We start from the raw sequence: 22,215 nt of genomic DNA on the forward strand, positions 1-22,215 counted from the left end.
AGCTTGGACGCCGCTCTAATTGGCGCTAAGGAATTCCTTTCGGAGCTTCAGCACTCAACGATTGGCCTTCAAGAGCAGAAAACATCCATGGAGATAGTTCGAGTTAATAAACGTTGTAAATAAGCACGTCGGTGATATTCACTGGACCACAGAAAGTAGGCTACTGTTGTAAGCAGATTGATGATGACGATTATCTAAACTATAGCTTACTGGTAGTCAGGGCATTGGGAAGCATTAATATCATATGCATTATCGCAATCACGGCTAGACTTGTTGGATGTGTATCGGATACGCAATCAATAGATAACAATTAACAATAATTAGAATGAACATTCAACTGAAAAAGCAAGGTATCTGGTGTTGAAAAAATAATATATTATTATTAAATTCATGTTCACAAGCCAGCCAACCAACTCGTGAATTCAATGCACACCTTGTTTCGAAACTAGCAGAGCTCACATAACATATTTATGTTTTCGCTTTAATCCGTAACAGAATGCAGTCATCTCATTTGTTTTGGCAGTTATTGTTTTACCGTCCCGCACTCCCCCTCAAATCCTAACAATCACCCTGAGAAACCGGTGAAAGTCAGGCACAATAACGCACGCAGCCCTGCTCGGTAACCGGCTTCAGTGGCGGCATCAGCCGTCGCGTGCTCCAATCAATGATGTTATGCGAACCTATTGAAATCCGTCGTCTGAACCGTCTGTGGATGAGAGCCCGGCGAATATGAACGCATACCGAAAGTATGCAAATGGAAAACACCTCCATTACTACTCCATTTACTCTTTTTTTGTTGTTCATGTTTACGTACGCATCTTAACGAGCAACGATCCGGTCACTAGCTACAACCCTCGAACTTCAAAGTTTTTCTCCATGCCTGTCGAGCTCAATAATTCCAACGATTTATGCTCGAAAGTTTCATTCAATATACATTCCGAATATTTTGCGCTTTAAACAAGATTAACCGATTAACCCAGAAAGAAAAGTTTTTTTTTTGATAATTGAAAGCACGCACGCTAACAGTCATTGGTGAAAGAAAAAATTATTGCTGCGTTTTAAACATGAGCAAATACTGAGCTGTGTGGTAAAAAAATATGAAGTGACGATATGCAATTTCATATAAAAAATAGTTTAAATAACGCTAAAATGAGAACGCTTCGAAGACCTTACACAATAGTTTAAAGTAGTACGTAATCTAGTGTCAATAATTAGGCTATAATAAAGGCCTAATAATTGTACATCTTCAATGGCACAACGACAGAGATTTCTCTACCGACTGGTTGCAGTCGGTTTTATCTCGTCCAATAACATGACAGCGGCCGCTACGTAAACAGAAGTCTAGAGGCGACAACGAGCAGATATTATACTGGCTGTCTAGCTGGCACACGGTAATGAATAAGTGATTGAACTTCAAAAGTGGCTGCCTGTCATGATACGTTCGAGCACTATTATGAAATCTCTATCTTGAGACGAATATCCAATACATCAGGTGCTTGACTGCAAATAAAAAACAGATCATAACTGAGCCGAAAAAGGAAAGTGTTGTTGGTTGGTGAGATTTTTATGAGTTGCTTGTGGTTTCATCCAGACGGTGCAATATTTAAACAGACGATAGACCAACAGAGAGGAAAATAGACCTTGTCCGAAATAACACTTATTGAGCACATCGGGGTGACCGGAAAAACTTGAAAATAACGAATAATAAATTTTTTATTATATACAAAGCAATTGCAAATTGCTATTGAATCCCATAAAGGATGATTAGAAAAATAAAATACTCATCTTGTTAGTAGGACTAATTCCTGCACATGCACTTTACGCCTCACCAATGACTTGAAAATAGCACTGTATAGATAGGAGCATAAACCCTTTACAGAAGCATCTTCGGTATTTCCACGCATCGTCAGATTAATCACAACGACTATAAAAGTGTAGTGTATAGTAAAAGTGTAATAAAACGCAATTTGTTACTTCGACCGTTATGTAGTTTTATCTGCTTCAATGTTTAGATAACTATAAACGAAGCGGTGATTTGCTGTTTCATCTATGCCCCCATTATAGTTTTGACATAAAAATATGACCTCGAGTCACGGAGTTGTTTTCAACAGAGAAAGAAAACTTTTTAAACTTTTTTCAGCCCAAGTAGGCCTAAGTAGCTTTTATTAAGCAAAAAGAAATGCTATGAAATCATTTTCAAAATTTTGGGTTTGAGTCTTTTGAAGGCACGGCTGTGCAAAGTTTTGATTCCAGTACTGAATGTTCGAAAAACCTCGAACACACCAATGATTAATTAGACGCTATTGATTATTTCTGTTTAAATGCGAAAGTCATTTGAAACCGGTTGGTGTCATGTAACATGTAACTCAAGTAGCAATGTAAGTTTAATTGTGCTCTTATTGCGGTTTTCATGATCAATTTTGGTCAGGAAAGCCATCATAAGGTCGCAATAAAACCCAAATTATCACATGGGAAGCTGGTCACTGCAATTTATTTACACTCGTCTTTTTTACACAAGGGATATATGGCGCGGAAAATGTGCAAAAATGCGTGTTAACCGGTTTAATCCCAAAATCACCGAAAAGATTGTTGAACATCCCAAAAATCGTCGAAAACCTCGCTCTAATTCAAAAACCGCCATAAAAACCCACGTTAATTCGAAAAACGTTAGAAAAAATCCGCGCAATAATTCGAAAATCATCGTTAAAAAACCGTGTAACCGTGACTTGAGTGTATATGTTTTCTATTTTAATCATTTAGGTTGGTGCACGGCTGGTTAATGTGTAACATAGACCCCATAGTGGTCGGGTCCTTTGCCTTTTATCCAGCAACTCCTATAACTCCTACCTTCTCGTGGTTAAAGCCGTAATACGAGCAACCTCAGCGAAGATCGGGTAACCAACCCTGGGGAAACTAAGGTCGTATATGAATAGAAAAAAATACACTCTTGCGAACACTGAGTGTACCAACGAGGAATAGCCTTGTCAATCTTTAATGTTTGTTCCCATGCCAGGGACGACTCACAACAGCGTCTGATCCGAAGAGGGCGGCTGAATTAATATCTTGTCTCGGCACTACACCTAAAATCCGAGTCACAGATACACCTAAGATGTCAACGCCATTACGAGACAGGGTAGCATGGCCCTAGTAAGACAACCTACTCAAACCAAACTAACTACGAACAGTCAGGAAAATTCAACTCGGGACATTCGGTTTGTAAAAAGGCGACGAAATAAGGATATGCAATGGATGCTTGGTACCTGGAACTGCAAATCGCTGAATTTTGTGACCAGTTAGAAGCCCGAAGGTTCGGCATCGTAGCACTGCAGGTGATCTGTCACACAAGCGAGAAGGCATGGAGGATTCGTGGTGGCCCAATTTGACTAGATCGGTGAAGTGACCAACGAGCTGGGAATAAGTTTGCAGGGTCGCGTGATAGACTGGAAGGCGATTAACGAGACCATGTGTATATTGAGGATAAAAGGCTGAAGGCAGCTGGAGGGAACGTACGACAGCTGTTCGCCATGGGACGATCAAGATCGTCATCGGGGATATGAACGCCCAGATAAGCGGGGAAGTGATGTATAGACCGACCGGTGATCGGGTCCCATAATCTGCACACCAGCACCACCAATAACGACTAGCGATGCCTCAACTTTGCAGCTTCCCGAGACCTTTATTTCTTAACAAAGATATGCACAAAGCCACTTAGAGATCATCTGATCAACGAACATTAAACCAAATCGACCATATTCGGCCGGTCTGGTAATCGGACCACCGATTTTTCTCGAGCATCACCAGCATGCGCTTCCTATGGGGTAAGGATATCGACTCAAATCAATAACTAGTAGCAGTTCATGTGCGCTCGAAGCTCGTGACAAAGTCGATCTCCGCGGATAAACATTCGGCAATTGGGCAACGCACGCGTTGCCGAGGACTGCGCGCGCTTGCTGGATCAAGGAGCTCTATTTTCCTCTGTGGAGCTAGATGCTTAGAACTTCGAAGACGGATAGAACAGGCGCTCGGCCGTCAATGAGGCCACAACAGCGGTGCTAGGTGAAGAAACCTCGAGTTCACGAACTGATTGGCCTAACGTGGAATGCCTACAAACGATGGAGAGAAAAATTAGAGCTTGAAAAAACTATCTAAGCATTGCCATGAGGAAGAATTTGATTAAGTAGTGACGAGCATGAAATGAGTTGACCACAATTCTGAGGAGGAAAAAGCGCCTGAAGGAAGACAGAGATCGTGAAGAGGTAGAACAACTCTTCCGGGTTAGAGTGACGCTATGAACCATTCTTGAGACGATGAACCATTCTTAACTATAAAGGATATCGAAGCCTGATATGTGCAGGAACGAGGAGTGAAACCTAGTCACAAACGAGCGCGAGGTGGTCGACAACTGGAAGTAGCTCTTCGATGGGTATCTTATTTATTTATTTATTTATTATTTCTTTCATCTGACCTCTAAGGCCTTAATGAAAATTGGGAATGGGGAAAAGCCCACCTGAGGTCGACCCTCAAGTGCGCGTAAAAACCCCACCATCTTTTGTCATTGATACAAAGACGTTACAATCTTCTGTCTTACAAACTATGTACATTGCAATAACTAACATTTAACAAATTTAAATAACATATTTTGAACTAAGAAACGCACATTACAACATTTGTTTAAGTCTGTTTTTAAAACTAACACTCGATAAACTAAAATCAAACAGTTCAAAGGCATTATTGAAGACGTCACACATTCCCCTAACGGGTTCGTTTTGACCGTATTCGGTGCGGTGGAAAGTAAGGCGCAGAAAATCTCGTGACCTTAAGGTTCTGAGGGGCACATTTATATTAACTTGGGAGAGAATATTTGGGGCGTCTATTTCACCGGTTAATAGCTTTCCCACGAAAACGGCTTTGAAAATATTCCGTCTCTTTTCCAGTGTGTCGATCCCCAGTAGTCAACAACGGTCAGCATAAGATGGCAAGTGGTTTGGATTCCGCCACGGCAGAGACCTAAGGGCATAGCGTAAAAACATAACTTGAACTGCTTCAAGCCGGTTGATCCAAATTTCGGTATACGGACTCCAAATTACTGCTGCGCTCTCCAAAATGGAACGGACTAGATCTTAATCTTAATGGTGATATGACAGAACGAGACGGAACGGAAGTTAGCTTAAGAGTGCTTATAAAAGATAACAGCGTGTCGGGTTCCAGTATCGAAAAGATCCGGTGAGAAATCGTTCAGTTGAAGAGTAATAGAGCCTCCGGAAAGGACCCGTTCTCGGCGGAACTCTGCAAAAATGGCAAAGAACCACTTGCAATGACACTTCACTGGATAAGTTCAAAGATTTGGGAGAAGGATAAGCTACTAGAGGAGTGAATGGAAGGTTTGGTTCGTCTCATTTATTATCATCCAGATTTTATTATGTCGTCTATCCCCAATATCAAAAGAATTCGTAAGGCAGTATCAGGCCCGCTTTATGGATCAACTTTTCACTCTCCGAAAAATCATTCAGAAATATCGGGAGTACAACTTGCCCACGCACCATATTTTCGTGGATTTCAAGGCAGCATACGATACAATCGAGCGCGAACAACTATGGCAGATAATGCACGAGAACGGTTTTCTGGAAAAACTAACGCGGCTGAATAAAGCTAGCCTGGAGCAAGTGATGTGATACGTGCGCCTTTTGAGGTCACTCTCGAGCCCTGTGGAATCGCGCAGAAGGTTGCGACAAGGGGATGGACTGTCCTGTATGTTATTCAATTATTAACTAAATTCACAGAGATTTGCCTCAAAGCGTGTCAAATACAAGCAAAATGATTTTAAATTCATTAAATTAGTGTAATAGTTATAGCTCCTCTAATCTGTTACACAGCGGATTCAAAATTCTTCTATATATATATATATATATATATATATATATATATATATATATATATATATATATATATATATATATATATATATATATATATATATACTAGCTGACCCGAAAAACTTCGTATTGCCACAAATTAACCTGTGTTGTACATAAATCATGAATCTCGGATGATCTTTGTCACAATCTCGAGTTTTGCAAGTTTCTGAGGAGATCCTTAGATGATCAACCTCAACCTTAGATGATTCATTTTGGCAATTACGTAACGATGAAAGCATCCCAGGTAACCAATAAGCATCACCAATGCTATTCAAATGTAGGCTAATAAGCATTTAAGTCGCCTTAAATGCTACTTAAATGCTATTCTGGCAAAATATACAGCTACTTTACTGATAAGCTTCTTATAGTGCTGACAATGCTAATTTACAGCTAATTACCGACACGAAGAATTTGAATACAATTTAGGATGCCAATTAACAACACCTATGCAGTCAAAAAGCAACCATACAATAACGTGCAGTATAAAATACCAGATACGCTGATTTGCTGCTTATGTTAATGCTTATTAGTTACCAGGAATGGGTAGTTTAATATACAAATTTACAATTTTTCCTCACAGTAAAGTAGAAAACAACTCCCCTGTCCCCTCATTGCATAGCCAGAAAGCGGATAGTAATATTCGCCATGATTGTACAACATTTGGCCGAATATCATTTTGCGAAAAACCTTAAGCGGAATGTACCATTTCACAGAAAACTTTTTTGTGGAAAGTACCATTTCGCGATCCTCTCCTTACTCGCTATCGCTCGTTCCAGGAAACCCAGGTAGACCTAGGAAAACAAATAGACCTAGACAGTAGTGATTTCTGCGGGGAGTTGCCTCCCCCCAGTGGGCGGCGCTACCGACGGCGGATCACCGGCAACACTCCCGGCCGTCTCGTCCTGAATGATCTAGTGTTACTATAGATAGTTTTTGTGGTCTTGTTATTAACTAATGTTTTATAGAAGAGTCTCTAATTTCTCGAGTTCGATTAGTTTCGGAGTTTCGCAAAAATTTCTGTTTTATTTGTATGAGAGTCCATATCCCCCTACCACAGGGGTGAGAGGTCTCTAACTATCGTAAAATAAATTCAAGAGTCCAAAATCTCCCACATGCCAAATTTGGTTCCATTTTCTTGACTAGTTCTCAAGTTATAAGGAAATTTGAATTTAATTTGTATGGGAGTCCCCCCTTCTAAACAGGGGAGGGGTCTTAATTCATCATAGAAAAAATTTCTGCCTACTAAAAGCCCCACATGCCAAATTTGGTTCCATTTGCTTGATTAGTTCAAGAGTTAAGAGGAAATTTGTATTTCGTTTGAATGGGAGCCCCCCCTCCTAAAAAGGTTCGATTTGCTTGATTAGTTCTCGAATTATGAGGAAATTTATATTTCATTTGAGTAGAAACCCCCCTCTTAAAGTGGGGAGGGGTCCTAATTCACCATAGAAAATATTTTTGTCTCCAATAACCTCCAAGTGCCAAATTTGGTTCTATTTGCTTGATTAGTTTTCGAGTTATGAGGAAATTTGCATTTCATTTGTATGGAAGCCCCCCCTCTTAAAGGGGAGAGGAGTCATAATTCCCCTTCTAAAGAGGGGAGGGGTCCCAATTTACCATAGAATAAATTCTTGTCACCAAAAACTCCCACATACCAAATTTTGTTCTATTTGCTTGGTTAGTTCTCGAGTCGATCTGCAGAAATTTTTGTTTCATTTGTATGGGAGCCCCCCCTCTTAGTGGGGGAAGGGGTCTCAAACCATCACTAAAACATTTCCTGGCTCCAAAAACTTCTACTTGCAAATAATGCCAATAGCGATGGCGGTGTGATCCGGTGAGCGGGTATCGAAACGAGAGGAACGATCTTTAGCAAGAGTAACCAACTCCTAGCCTTCGCAAACGACCTCGACATCATTCCTTGAGGTGGCGAAGGCAGTCCACGCCAGACTGAAAACGGAGGCTGGGACGATTGGGTTACAAATCAATGCGTCGAAAACCAAATATATGGTAGGAAGAGGTTCAAAGAAAATAATAATAACCTCCCACGGACAATGACTATTGACGGCGGTGAACTGGAAGCGGTTGTTGAGTTCGTGCATTTAGGATCTCTGGTCACCGCCGATAACAGCACGCGTAAGAGTAAGATTCAACGACGCATTCAAACTGGAAGTAGAGCCTAGTTTTCCCTCCGCAAAACACTTCGATCGAGGAGCATACGCTACTGCACAAAGTAGATCGGTAGTCTTCTGCGGACTTGAGACTGTAACTTTGCTTACGAAAGACATACGTGCACTTGCCGGATTTGAACGAAAGGTGTTGCGGAACATTTTTGGCGGTATACAAACGGAAAGCGGAGAGTGGCGTAGGTGTATAACCCACGAGCTACAGGCCCTACTTCGAGAGATTTCCATCGTAAATTTGTCGAGAGTTGGGAGGCTACGATGGGCCAGTCGTGTCGCGAGTATGCCGGAGAATTCCCTGAAGAAATAATGCTCAAAATAGGGAGTAAATTTATCCATAAGCCGTACCGCCGAGCCAAAACGTCCTTGGGTCCAAAAGGTCATATCTGAGATGCCAGACATGGTCTCTACTCACAAATTAAGCAACAATACACTATCCTGATCACGCCCAAGCAATTGAGATGCATTCCGAACTAAACGGCGATCACCAACTGGAAAAAACTTGAAAGAAAACTGAAGCTGACTGCCACCCAGAAACAGAACCAACTCAGATTAGCCCGAGAGTATCCAAATGGTGAAATGTTGTGCTTTCACTTGCCAAAAAGATTAGTTTAGAAAGGCCGGAATCTAGGACTTGTTACTTGCACAATCTGACACAACAAAGTGTCGTAAGTTCGAGGCGAAATTTTGGGGGCGGAGTTTGATTGTTTCGGGAGTTATTTCTTGTCATTGCAATACAATTTCATTACTCGAATGGACACTGGGATTTACCTGAATCTGCTGAAGGGTATTTTGATTTTGGCAACGCTGGAAACCCGTCGGATTCAATTTCCAGTTGAATTTTTGGAGTGATCCTAAATGGAGGCGGGCATACTAAATATTAATTTCGGATTGGATTTGAAATTTCCAGCAAAACCCTTGGGGGTGCGACTAAATGATCGTCTATCATATTTTCAAATAATTTTGTTATTTTCTTAACAAAAAGTGAGTTCGAATCATTTTCAATGTAATAATTTTATAGAAAAAAAAACAACAAAAATAAGGGGAAAATCGAGTGCGGCTAAACAAATGTCTACCATGTATCAACCTCACGTTGTTGTGTTGACTTATTATTCGCGATAAGACGTATAGTAGAAAGAGCGGAAAACTAGATAAGAGCAGGATCATTGAAGCAGCAATTACTAGGTTCGTATTCGTTCCTTCTTAATCAAACGACATCCGGGGGTTGAACAAGACTATAATGGGTTAAGTTGGCTTCAATTATATCTTGTATCTGCTTTACTAGTTCTATCGAAATTTTTACTTTAACATGACTCACGGAATATCGTTTTATCTCATTTACGAGTCAAGCAAACAGTTTTTCGATGATTTTGGGTAAACAGTATAGTGACGTTACTTTCGAATTCAAAACGTAGAGCCATTAGCCGTGCCAGTTTTTGTCGAACAATGTTAGCCTCCTCTATTATTGTGTTGAGGAGATCTTTGGGTTTTCCATTTTTCGAATTTACGCTCTTCGTATGGACCTCTATTGATCACGTTAAGTTGAGTACGCGCAAATTGTAGTCATCTCTATTCATGATCCCAATTCCATTTCCTTTGTCAGCGCGGGAATAAAAAACGTTACTTTATTTAAGCCGTTTGATAATGCTACCCGAATTGAATTTAGCACACCTAATTTGTGCTTGCTTATTTTTGGCACACGAAACACAATCTGCAACTGTGCATCTGTGACGAATGACTGAGCTAGCTGGAAGATCCTGGTATTGGATCACACCTTGAGCACTCTTTATTATGTCTGCAAGTGAAGCAAGATTGAGCACGAAATATTCAATCAGTTGAGGAGACCGATGTGCTTGGCTCAATTTTTGCAAATGTTCGAAACAAAGTAACTTTTTGTGGTGTTTTTACTCCGTTTGAATCACACGCTTGGATAAATTGTGATGCACATTGTTCCATACACTCGACCCTTTTAGCTTCGCAATTGTATACAACACACTCAACTGAAGTATGGTACTTTACTTATACTTATTTCAGCAGCCGCAATTGCAGCGCATACAGCTTTGTTTCGACAACGGGAACGGACACCTGTTCATCTTCTTTTTTTTTGTTTCCGATTCCGCCAACATTTCTTAGCTATTTTGTTTGTTTTTTCATCCGATTCACTTTTTACCGGAGTTAATGCTTCGGAATCAAACTTTTCTTTTGCATTTTGTTAGAAGCTGGATGTGTAAAAGTACCATTTTCGTCTTGGTAACACTGCTATTCTAAACTTCTAAAACTTATCCTATTCTAAGCCGCTGTTTTCCGTTAATCTGGTATCTTTCGCAATCTCCTATAAATTCATTGAATCACAACCTTATATGATGACACAAATAACATTCAGCGATTATCATCGAAAGACGATCACTTGTTTGTTTCGAATTTGGCCTAGCTTTAGACCACTGGTTTCGTTCGATTCGACGTTTCAATAGAGTATCCTGAATGACCTTCAGTAGAGGGGACAAACCTACGAAACTTTAATTTAAAATGTAAAATACATATTTTTACAAAAATCTGATACCAGAAGCCATTTCAAATTCGAAATTAAATTCAGCTTGAAAGTAATGTTCCACAAATAATATTCTTGTTCAACCAGATAACTTTTTTTTCAAATGACTAATCTCAATGGGCTTACTTTAAGACGTTTAAATTTAACTTGTAATTTAACTCTTGGTAAACCTATGTTACCAGCTGATCCATTATTTACCTTTTATAGTCAAGCAAATCACTCGAAATCTGAAATAACAAGATATAATAAAAATCCATTAGTACAAACGAAACCAAACAGAGAATAGTTGATTGCAAAAAATGAATTTAATTAATTTACTACTTAAAAGTTTATGCCTTAACCTTTACGTCCCCGACATCAAAAATGAAGGTACTTTCAGTTACACTTTTGGCTCTATCTCATCTGATTTTCAATCGATTTTTATGCAACTAGTCTTAAAAGAACCACATTGGATTGGCCTTTAATGAAAAAATATGCTGGTAAATTCTGGTTTCATTTTCCCGGAGATATTCCAGATCGCGGTGGGATTTTTTTTGACGTCATAAGTAGCAGATGAAATAAAACTAGAAATCTACTTAATTGACTGCGCAAAAGTTATCCATTTTATTTGTAGTCACTAAAAATGACTTTTACGCTACCCTGTAGAGCGCTGACTTATGCCCCATACTTCGGAACATCCGTTGTAGGTTCTACCGGAACTCAAAAGTGGCCATTTGGAATTCTCTTTAGAAATATGGCAAATGGGATATCAAATGACAGGATTTTTCAACACGAGCTCTTTAGAGGACATTTGGATGTATTTTGAACCGATCTGGACATTCCGGCACATCCGGTATCAGTTCTACCGGAACTCAAAAATAGTCATTTGGAATTCTCTTTGAAAATATGGCAAATGGGGTGCCAGATGACAGGATTTTTCAACACGAGCTCTATAGAGGACATTTCGATGTATTTTGAGCCGATCTGGACATTCCGGTACATCCCGCGTCGGTTCTACCGGAACTCAAAAATGGTCATTTGGAGTTCTCTTTGAAAATATGGCAAATGGGGTATCAAATGACAGGATTTTTCAAGGAGAGCTCTTTAGTGTCATTTGATACCCCATTTGCCATATTTTCAAAGAGAACTCCAAATGACCATTTTTGATTTCCGGTAGAACCGACGCGGGATGTTCCGGAATGTCCAGATCGGCTCGAAATACATCCAAATGTCCACTAAAGAGCTCGCGTAGAAAAATTCTGTCTATTGACACCCCATTTGCCATATTTTCGAAGAGAATTCCAAATGGCCACTTTTGGTTTCTGGCAGAAACGATGCCGGATGTACCGGAATGTCCAGATCGGCTCAAAATACATCCAAATGCCCACTAAAGAGCTCGTGTTGAAAAATCCTGTCATTTGATACCCCATTTGCCATATTTCCGGAGAGAATTCTAAATGGTCACTTTTGAGTTCCGGCAGAACTGATACCGGATGTTCCGGAATACTCAGATCGGCTCAAAATACATCCAAATGCCCACTAAAGAGCTCGTGTTGAAAAATCCTGTCATTTGATACCCCATTTGCCATATTTCCGAAGGGAATTCCAAATGGCCACTTTTGAGTTCCGGTAGAACCAACAACGGATGTTCTGAAGTGTGGGGCATAAGTCAGCGCTCTACAGGGTAGTGTAAAAGTCATTATTAGTGACTACAAATAAAATGGATAACTTTTGCGCAGTCAATTAAGTAGATTTCTAGTTTTATTTCATCTGCTACTTATGACGTCAAAAAAAATCCCACCGCGATCTGGAATATCTCCGGGAAAATGAAACCAGAATTTACCAGCATATTTTTTCATTAAAGGCCAATCCAATGTGGTTCTTTTAAGACTAGTTGCATAAAAATCGATTAAAAATCAGATGAGATAGAGCCAAAAGTGTAACTGAAAGTACCTTCATTTTTGATGTCGGGGACGTAAAGGTTAAACATTAAAAAATATGCATTAGAACTAGGAAAACAATCCTAACCACCGGGTAATTGTTTTACATCCATTAAAAAAATCATGTATGTACCACACACTGGCACTGCGAACGATCTGGTCTGAAATTGCTTCCTCTAGAGAGTCAAACCGGATCATGGCGTGTTGTGTGGTTTAACTGCCGTCTAAATTGGCCATTTGAATGCAAACGATACCGAAGCACAATCACGATGTATTAATTTATAAAACGCTATTTCACAATCAACATTACTTATCAGCTCAATGTTGCGAATTATTGCTCCGGGCAGAGCTTATTTTAAAGATCCGCATCCATAAAAAATATTAAAACAAAAAAAATATATAATCCATCCAATCGCTGATAACGACGGTTTAACGATCGTCATATTCATATCATTGATTGGTGCTAACTGTGTGTGTACAGTCGTAAAACGGATTCCATAGATTATGTTTCGGATTTTACGTTGCACACGATTTGCTGTGCTGGAATACGTTACATTGTCGAATGCGGAAAGCTGCTTTCAATGTTAAATCGGTACGTGCCACAATAAACGGGACTATAAATTGGAAAGGTAGACAATCTCGCTTCAAAAATTAAGATAGAAAACAGGGGGCAAAATTAATGATAATTGGTGGGCGAATGTTTATCTGGTGGTTCGTAGACATCTCGCTGGAAATCCCAATTCAGGCAAACTCTCTACACTGTCAATTACTTTTACAGTCTGAGACATTTACGCATCACACCTGGACAGGTTGTACTCTTCGGCAGTCACACTAATGACAAACATGATGGTTCCAAATGTTGTTGATTGATTGACATGTTTCGGGGAAAATTGATACGTTGCTATAGCATAGTCTTTCATGTACTACACTTTACGAGTTCACTTGATCGGTCGATTACTGTAGTCTATAGGTCCTTTTCATTCCGCGCAACTAGTTTGTTTGGTTCCTTTTAATAGCTCTAATAATTGAATCTGCTCATGATGATGCTTAAGTACGTTCGGGCGGCGTTCTTTGGTGAAACCTTTGAGCGGCATGAGAGTTGGCCGCTTCTTGATTGTAATTGGAATCAGAAGAAAGCCAGTTTGATGTAAGAAACGTGAGTTCAAAATCATCGTTTAATAAGACTACTGTAATTTCCAAGAACAAAAGTAATAGAAACGTCGAGTTTCTGATGTTTTCCTGAGTATAAGAAGAAATTTCCGGACGAAATGAACTATATAAAATGTACTCTGTTGTACTCTTTGTTCAAATTGAAGAGACTGTGAAAATAGAATGAAGGGTATATTATTCTTAACAAATTACTCTGTTCTTTGTAACATAATCATTGTCGAGGGCGATGTGACAATGTTTTTATTTATTCTCGGAGGTTAATGTCCGGGAGACCTTTGACTTAGCAGGGACTTCTTCGAAGTGGCAACAACAGTTTCAAGGTTAGGAAAAAAATATACGAGGCTAAACCTGGTGTACGCTGTGCTTATGGAAGAACAGTGACCCTGCTTTTTTACTGATTTAGAATGAAAAATTAGTGGGCAAAAGGCATATAAAATGGAGACAAGTTTTACATAAATGTGTGTCAAAATAATGCTAAAATTAAATGGAAATAAATTTGATGTAATTTTGTATTGTTTTGATTTTGTTTAAAAGCTCATATTTACTAATTGTGACACAAAAATTGTTTTGATTTTTCCTGAATTTCTTGATATTCAGATTAATATGATTAATATGATGAACATTGCTACTGCCATTGTAAATAACATCAGTGAACACACGCAGACGGCGTGCATCGAAGCAATACACGACTGCCTGTTCCTTAAAACTGTAATCACATTATTTTCTTGCTGGAGATGTAGATCGATCAGTTGCAAATGAAATACTACAATGTGCTCAGCTCTCTTGGAATAGATGAATTGAAATTACCACTGAGCAAATTGCATCTAAGCAAAAAAATCACAGCACTCAAGCGCCTTCACATACATTTTTTTACTTTTTTGTCCCGTGTCTAAACCTCACCACTAAGCAAAATGGAAGAAGAGCGATACTCAAGTCAGTTTAAGTTTTATAACGAGCCTCTAGTGGTTTTCATGATCGATTTCACTGCTAATAAAACTATGAGTTCCACTAGAACCTACTGATGACCTCCATAAAACTTTGTTTCGACCGAGAGGCCCCCTCTTCAGAAGGTTTTTGTAACCTGTTGAAGAGTCAGGCTATAAGCTTAAGTCGGTTTAGTATACTCTACTGAAAGCAGCAATAAAATCGATTATGCTTTTCGTTGCTTGACGGCAACCGCCATAATCTAATGAAATTTTTCGTTTTGTTCGATTAAGCGAACAGCTTGCTCTGGTAAAAAGCTAAATCAGTCAGCCGGCTTTGGTATACACCCGTGAGCAGAAAAGTTGAAGTTTTGCTGTCAGATCATCCTGTTTCATTTATAGCGACCATAATAAAATATAGGATAAACGATAAATTGTCAGCAGTCTTCGTAGTGGTGCAGTATATGCGCATTAAATTTTATCGTGCACATTGGTATTATAGGTGGATAAAACCACCGCATCAACAAAGTTGTGCAATCTCCGAAAACTAGTTTTTTTGATTAAATAAATACATTCAGTTCGAAAACAGACACTAATGAAGCCTGCAAGTCGTAGGCGAAATACGTGTCTGTCCTAAATAAATATTAATAGTGGAATTTAATTTGGAAAGTTTTTGGCAACTATATTCATATTTTTTTGAAACGATGATTCTACAATTGATGAAGGGACGGTAAGTGAAAGTAATGAAGAAGGATTTTTTTTGGGAATGGAGGGGAAAGAGCGGAAAGGAAGGGGGGGGGGGGGGTAATAGATAGCTACGCTTAACAAGTTGTCGTTGTGACTCCTATCTTTTGTCTAATGCTGGAAGGTGCATGGGTCGAACCAAGCTATAATCAGAGATTATAACTGGATTTGAACCCACAATACCTGCCAGGGCGTGTGGCTCGCTGGTACCCGTGTACGTTTGAACCGTAGAGGCGTTGGACAAAAGAAGCTGTACAACCCCCCTTATTAACCGTAGCGACAAGGGTTGGGCTATTTTTAGACACAAATTGTACCTCTTCCTCCATCTACTGTAGAAACCACCGACCGAGAAGTTTTAATCTAACTTGTTTTAACTCTCAGGACGACGACACTATGCAGGCCCTTACGACTTGCAAGGTACTGCGTGTGACGTTTTTCGTCCGTAAGCATGTTAGTCCGCGTTTCTCAGCGCGGGTCTTCGGAGAAAGGCTCCGTTCCTATGAAATTGACCAAACTCGTGATTTTAGTCATGACCTTGAAATGCGGTCAGGCATATATTAATATTTTTTTGAAACGATGATTCTACAATTGATGAAGGGACGGTAAGAGAAAGTAATGAAGAAGGATTTTTTTGGGAATGGAAGGGAAGAGTTGTTGAATTGAACCTGCATTCATCCTTCGTGAGCACAGGCACAGACTTTCATACTAAATTTTTTTTGGGTAAAAAGAGAATTTTGTCCGACTTGCTTTTACTAGAATTTCACTATTTTCACAAATTCACAAAATATTCAAACGCGACTGATTAGTACACAAAATATTCGTTTCAAAATAGTTCGTAGAACAATTTATTCACTTACACAAAAGTATTTCGCAGGTAGGATGGTTCAATTATTTTTTATTAGGATGGTCCTAATAGCAATAAAAGGACATGACTTACCCTGCTTATATTTTATTTTAATATGTTAGAGACATGTGGTACATGATGCTACAATAGGACGGTTCAATTATCGTGTGGTTCAACGGTTCTCAATGGTTTGTATACCATTTGATTCATAAAAGATGTAGTAATTGTACATTTATTTGTATAACATTGTTATCTATACCTATAAAGAAGGATTTCTGTCTGTCTGTCTGTCTGTCTGTCTGTCTGTCTGTCTGTCCTGTGTTCCTTATAGAATCAAAAACTACTGAACCAATCGGCGTGAAAATTTGCATGTAGAGGTTTTTAGGGCCAGGAAAGGTTTTAGTGATGGTTAGAGACCCCTCCCCCCACTAAGAGGGGGGGCTCCCATACAAATGAAACACAAATTTCTGCATAATTCGAGAGCTAATCCAGCAAATAGAACCAAATTTGGCATGTGGGTGTTTTCGGTGACAAGAATTTATTCTAGGGTAATTTGAGACCCCTCCCCTCTTTATAAGGGGAATTATAACTCCTCTCCCCTTTAAGAGGGGGGGTTTCCATACCAATTTCCTCATAACTCGAGAACTAATCAAGCAAATGGAACCAAATTTGGCATGTGAAGGTTTTCGAGGGCAAGAAAATTTTCTATGTTGAATTAGGACCCCTCCTCACTTTAAGAGGGGGGGCTCCTGTACAAATGAAATACCAATTTCCTCATAACTCGAGAACTAATCAAGCAAATGGAACCAAATTTGGCATGTGTGTGTTTTTGAAGACAAAATTTTTTCTATGATGAATTGGGACCCCTCCCCACTTTAAGAGGGGGGGGGGCTCCTATACAAACGAAATACAAATTTCCTTATAACTCGAGAGCTAATCCAGCAAATGGAACCAAATTTGGCATGTAGGTGTTTTTGGAGGCAAGAATGTTTTCTATGATGAATAAGAACGTCTCCCCACTTTAGGAGGGGGGGCTCCTATACAAATGAAATACAAATTTCCTCATAACTCGAGAACTAATCAAGCAAATAGAACCAAATTTGGCATGTGGGTGTTTTCGGTGACAAGAATTTATTCTATGGTAAATTGAGACCCCTCCCTCTTTATAAGAGGAATTGTAACTCCTCTCTCCTTTAAGAGGGGGGGCTGCCATACAAATTTCCTCATAACTCGAGAACTAATCAAGCAAATGGAACCAACTTTGGCATGTGAAGGTTTTCGAGGGCAAGAAAATTTTCTACGGTGAATTAGGACCCCTCCCCACTCTAAGAGGGGGGGCTCCTGTACAAATGAAATACAAATTTCCTCCTAACTCGAGAACTAATCAAGCAAATAGAACAACATTTGGCATGTGGGTGTTTTTTTTGGTGACAAGAATTTATTCTATGGTGAATTGAGACCCCTCCCCTCTTTATAAGAGGAATTATAACTCCTCTCCACTTTAAGAGGGGGGACTTCCATACAAATTTCCTCATAACTCGAGAACTAATCCAGCAAATGCAACCAAATTTGGCATGTGAAGGTTTTCGAGAGCAAGAAAATTTTCTATGGTGAATTAGGACCCCTCCCCACTTTAAGAGGAGGGGCTCCTGTACAAATGAAATACAAATTTCCTCATAACTCGAGAACTAATCAAGCGAATTGAACCAAATTTGGCATGTGTGTGTTTTTGGAGACAATTTTTTTTTCATTGATGAATTGGGACCCCTCCCCACTTTAGGAGGGGGGGTCCTGTACAAACGAGATACAAATTTCCTCATAACTCGAGAACTAATCCAGCAAATGGAACCAAATTTGGCATGTGGGTGTTTTTGGAGGCAACCATTTTTCCCATGATGAATTAGGACTTCTTACCTTTTTAGGAGGGGGGGGGGGGCTCCCATTCAAACGAAATACAAATTTGCTCATAACTTTAGAACTAATCAAGTAAATGGAACCAAATTTGGCATGTGAGAGTTTTAGATGGCAGAATTTTTTTTCTGTGGTGTATTACGACCCCTTTCCCTATTAAGAGGGTGGGCTTCCATGCAAATGAAATACAAATTTCCTTATAATTTGAGTACTAATCAAGCAAATGGAACCAAATTTAGCATGTAGGAGATTTTTGAGTCTTGAATTTATTTTATGATAGTTAGAGACCTCTCACCCCTGTGGTAGGGGGATATGGACTCTCATACAAATAAAACAGAAATTTTGGCGAAACTCAAAAACTAATCCAACTCGAGAAATTCGAGACTCTTCCATAAAACATTAATCAATAACAAGACCACAAAAACTATCTATAGTAACACTAGATCATTCAGGACGAGCCGGTCGCGAGTGTTGCCGGTGACCCGCCATCGGAAGCGCCGCCCACTGGGGGGCTTGCAAAACTCGAGAAGTGATAAAGATCATCCGAGATTCATGATTTATGTACAACACAGGTTAATTTGTGGCAATACGAAGTTTGTCGGGTCAGCTAGTTCAATTGATAAATAGTGAAAATCAACGAAAAGTTTCAAAACCAAATTTCTCCATATATTATCAATACGATCGCCATGCTTCTCAGGCACAAACGATAATTAGACATACATTCTAGCTATTAGAATTTCGGTTGTTTCTATTCATAAAACAAAGTGACAGAGTAGAGCTATTCTGCTGATTTCATAGTTGTAACTCCCAGCATAATCAACCAGTTGCTGTTCTAACTTGTTTTCCACAAGCTTTAAGCCAAGCTATGAGAATAAACAGTCTGTTTATTCGCCTAAATTGGCGGATGCATTTTATTTTTTTAACACATTACACGCAAAATAAATCACAGAACCTCATTGGCCTTCTTTTGACCAATAATCTCTGCTAAACTGACAGATTATTTGATCGAAAAAATCATAGTTATGAATGATGATACGACATCAAACATTTTTCACAATAAAAGCATATTTTCTATATAATGGTGATGTTGATTGTTACGTTAACTATGAAACCATGGGCAGTTGAGATTAAGTCAAATGAGAGTTTCATTCTTTCCTTCTGTGTAGAGATGCAAGTGCTGGGAATAAAACATTCCTTGTAACGTATTTCTACCTCTGGCTCGTAACATAAATGCATCGGAAAAGAAAATTACCATTTACTCAGGTTGAACTTAACGTTCCAATTTGTAAGCATCTTTACAGACAAATACGGTCCGTACCGTTTTCCATACCAAAGAAGCCGTTAAAAATCTCCCTGGAAAGGTCTCAGAAATAAGCTCGTACCAAAGTCAGAGAGCAACATAGCTGATGTGTTTGCAATAAAAAAAAAGTTCTTCACTAATTTTATTAGCTCACAATCGCTTGGTAGAGTTGCTTTGGGTGTGCTGCAAGTGAGAAAATAAAGCTATAAAAGCAAACTGATTTGCCGTAAACGGGTTACAGCAATTTAAGAAATTTATTACACAAACAAATCATCAAAAATTAAATCGTATCACTTCTCCGGATATGATAGCAAACATTCAGTAAATTAACTGTTGCTATTTGAACTGCATTAGATTGCCATGCATAGGTGATAAACTTCATGCAAATTGCTGTTGCTAGCGTAAATAAATCCCATATAAATAATGACAATCAGTGCCTCAACAGTGATGTGTCTTAAGAAAAGTATGGTACTTAAAATAACATTAGGAACAAGATTAATTAGGAAAACGCTATTGAGAAGCAATTCAAATACCATTAAAATGTTGCTCTTCATTACAGGAAACACGATTTTATTGGCAGGAAAAGAGAGTCCTCGATAGTTTGATTGTATGAACGTTTCACATATGAATAGCTACCGGCACTTGTGCGTATCGAATACTGCATGAATAAAGTCAAATTTGTACCGGTTGATCGACTCATCACCTTTGGATGGACCGGTTTTTCAAAGCGATGAAGCGGAAACGGCAGGCAGGCAGGTGCGGAAATCATTACGGTCACAGTCGACCGAACTAAGCTGCGGCAGTGATTGGCGATTAGCACTTTTAGCGAAGGTGCGAATAAAACCCAAATCTAAACGAACACTGCAAGTGTGCCAGTGTTGCTATTGAAGGCTTTATAAATCCGAAAAATTACGAATTTACTGACAAATTGAGGCGTAAATTGAGACCATTAGACATCGATTATTTGAATACCTTCGATTTATCTGTTTTATTCCAGTTGGTGAGTTGCCACCGTTGAATTCAAAATAGTCTAATAAATAGAGTTCCACCGTCATCAACGAGGATGACAAATTAGCGATTTAGTTTCGCTCTTGAAGCGAAAATAAGAGTTCAAAGATTGGCATTGATATTGGACTGAGTTGCTGCAACGTTTACAATGAAGTGTCATGGTTGTAATGTAGTATTGTGCGATTCGAATATAAAATCTACAGCTTTTTTGGAAGGGCCCACCCAATGATTTATTGAACGAACTACCACTGAAGACTGACAGTTCCATGCTTCTCGTGTGGCATCGAACCGCGAATTCATCCATATGCAAAACCGATTGCTAATCTTTCGCTGCTAGTCCCAAACCAATCATCTCCGCCAATCCCGGTAGTCAGGGTTATCACGATCGGCTTCGCAGCAATCTGACGTGGGTTCGCAAGTTCAATTTAGAATTTTAATACGAAATTCTCAAATCAGTGACATTTGTCACCGGCCTGACTGTCGTCCGATGCGGGTAACATCGGCTTGATTGACTCTATCGTGATTTATCTTGCAGTCAGGAATGTAGCCACGACATTGGCCTACGGCGCTAACCCTGAAACGTCGACTCCAAATGCATGCCAGTCGAGCGAAACCGGGACAAACAAACTGGAACAATTGGATACATATCACTGGGACATGACTGGTTAAAAAGCGGAGGAGATGCGAGCGTCCCGACGTTGTCTGAATGTTCATTATACAACATAGCGAAAGACTGCCAGTTTCGTAATAAGCCTTATTATGTTTGATTGTTGTCAGTTTTGCTCCAGTTGACTCGAATGGGCTGAATTCGCGCATCATTGTGATTGAAGAATTGGGTGTTCTTTGGAATTGTTATAATTTTATATAAAATCAATTGAAAGGAATTCTTTTCAAGATTCTTGAAAAGAAAACATAGAATTTGAATTGATTTCCTCAGATGAAAGAAAAGAAAAAAAGCATGCCTTTTCTATCGATTCTTACGTAGAATGGAGCGAACAAGACTTGTTCATGTTTTCTTAATACAATTGTGGGGTAAAAATAGAATGTGGCCGATGCTGGGTTCAAATTGGTTTTGCAAATTCATCGTTATTCCGACGATTCTTAAAGAAAACTATGCATGAAATATAAGTATTTGCATGAATGCATGAAATGTTGATGGCTGTCAAAGTTATTTTGTAATTCCGTTGATTAGGTTGCGACGACTTACATTAAACCATTCAAAATGAACTATGGCACATGTCCAATACTTTTAGCATGCGAGGAAGCGTGGTACTATTTGTACACAAAAGTCATCTCAATACCAAATAGATGCCACATAGTGGCTCATGAAAACAGCAATAAACTTTTCTTACATGTGCGCCAATGATTATCTCAACGCATTACATGTTTTTTTCAAGTCAGAATAAATTTCAAGAGCATACTTTCAAAGAAAAAAGTTAATCATGAATAGAAATAACCGAGAGTTCGACATGCCATCCTTTATTCTTTTATTTGTGTAGATTGCCGATGTATCCCGAGCCTACAAGAATGCTGGTCTAACAAGCCAGTCGTACATTAGAATCTCGGCTGGGCAGAGTCAGTAGGATTGTCGCACTCGATCCGTAATAGTCCAGACTCTAACAGCCGGCTGTAAAGCCTATCAATATAGAAGGGTCAAGTCTTAAGGACGTTTGAGCTCAAGGATTTTTTGCCTCAAGGATGTATCAGGATTTCCAAGATGGGTACCTGGATACTCTGCTCTATCAACATAGAGCTG

The 22,215-nt window shown here is 39.3% G+C and overlaps 1 protein-coding gene across 2 annotated transcripts in view; it reads right to left on the reverse strand.

Annotated features, from left to right (window-relative positions):
* Positions 1-22,215, reverse strand: part of LOC128744581 (extracellular serine/threonine protein CG31145) — a 129,967-nt gene that overhangs the window by 35,787 nt on the left and 71,965 nt on the right. For both annotated transcript variants that reach the window (XM_053841703.1, XM_053841704.1), the window contains one exon: positions 10,839-10,867. The gene's annotated coding sequence lies outside the window, so the exon portion shown is untranslated. The remainder of the gene's footprint in view (positions 1-10,838; positions 10,868-22,215) is intronic.

The sequence above is a fragment of the Sabethes cyaneus genome, chromosome 3 (genome assembly GCF_943734655.1).
Source record: "Sabethes cyaneus chromosome 3, idSabCyanKW18_F2, whole genome shotgun sequence".
Taxonomy (NCBI): Eukaryota; Metazoa; Arthropoda; class Insecta; order Diptera; family Culicidae; genus Sabethes; species Sabethes cyaneus.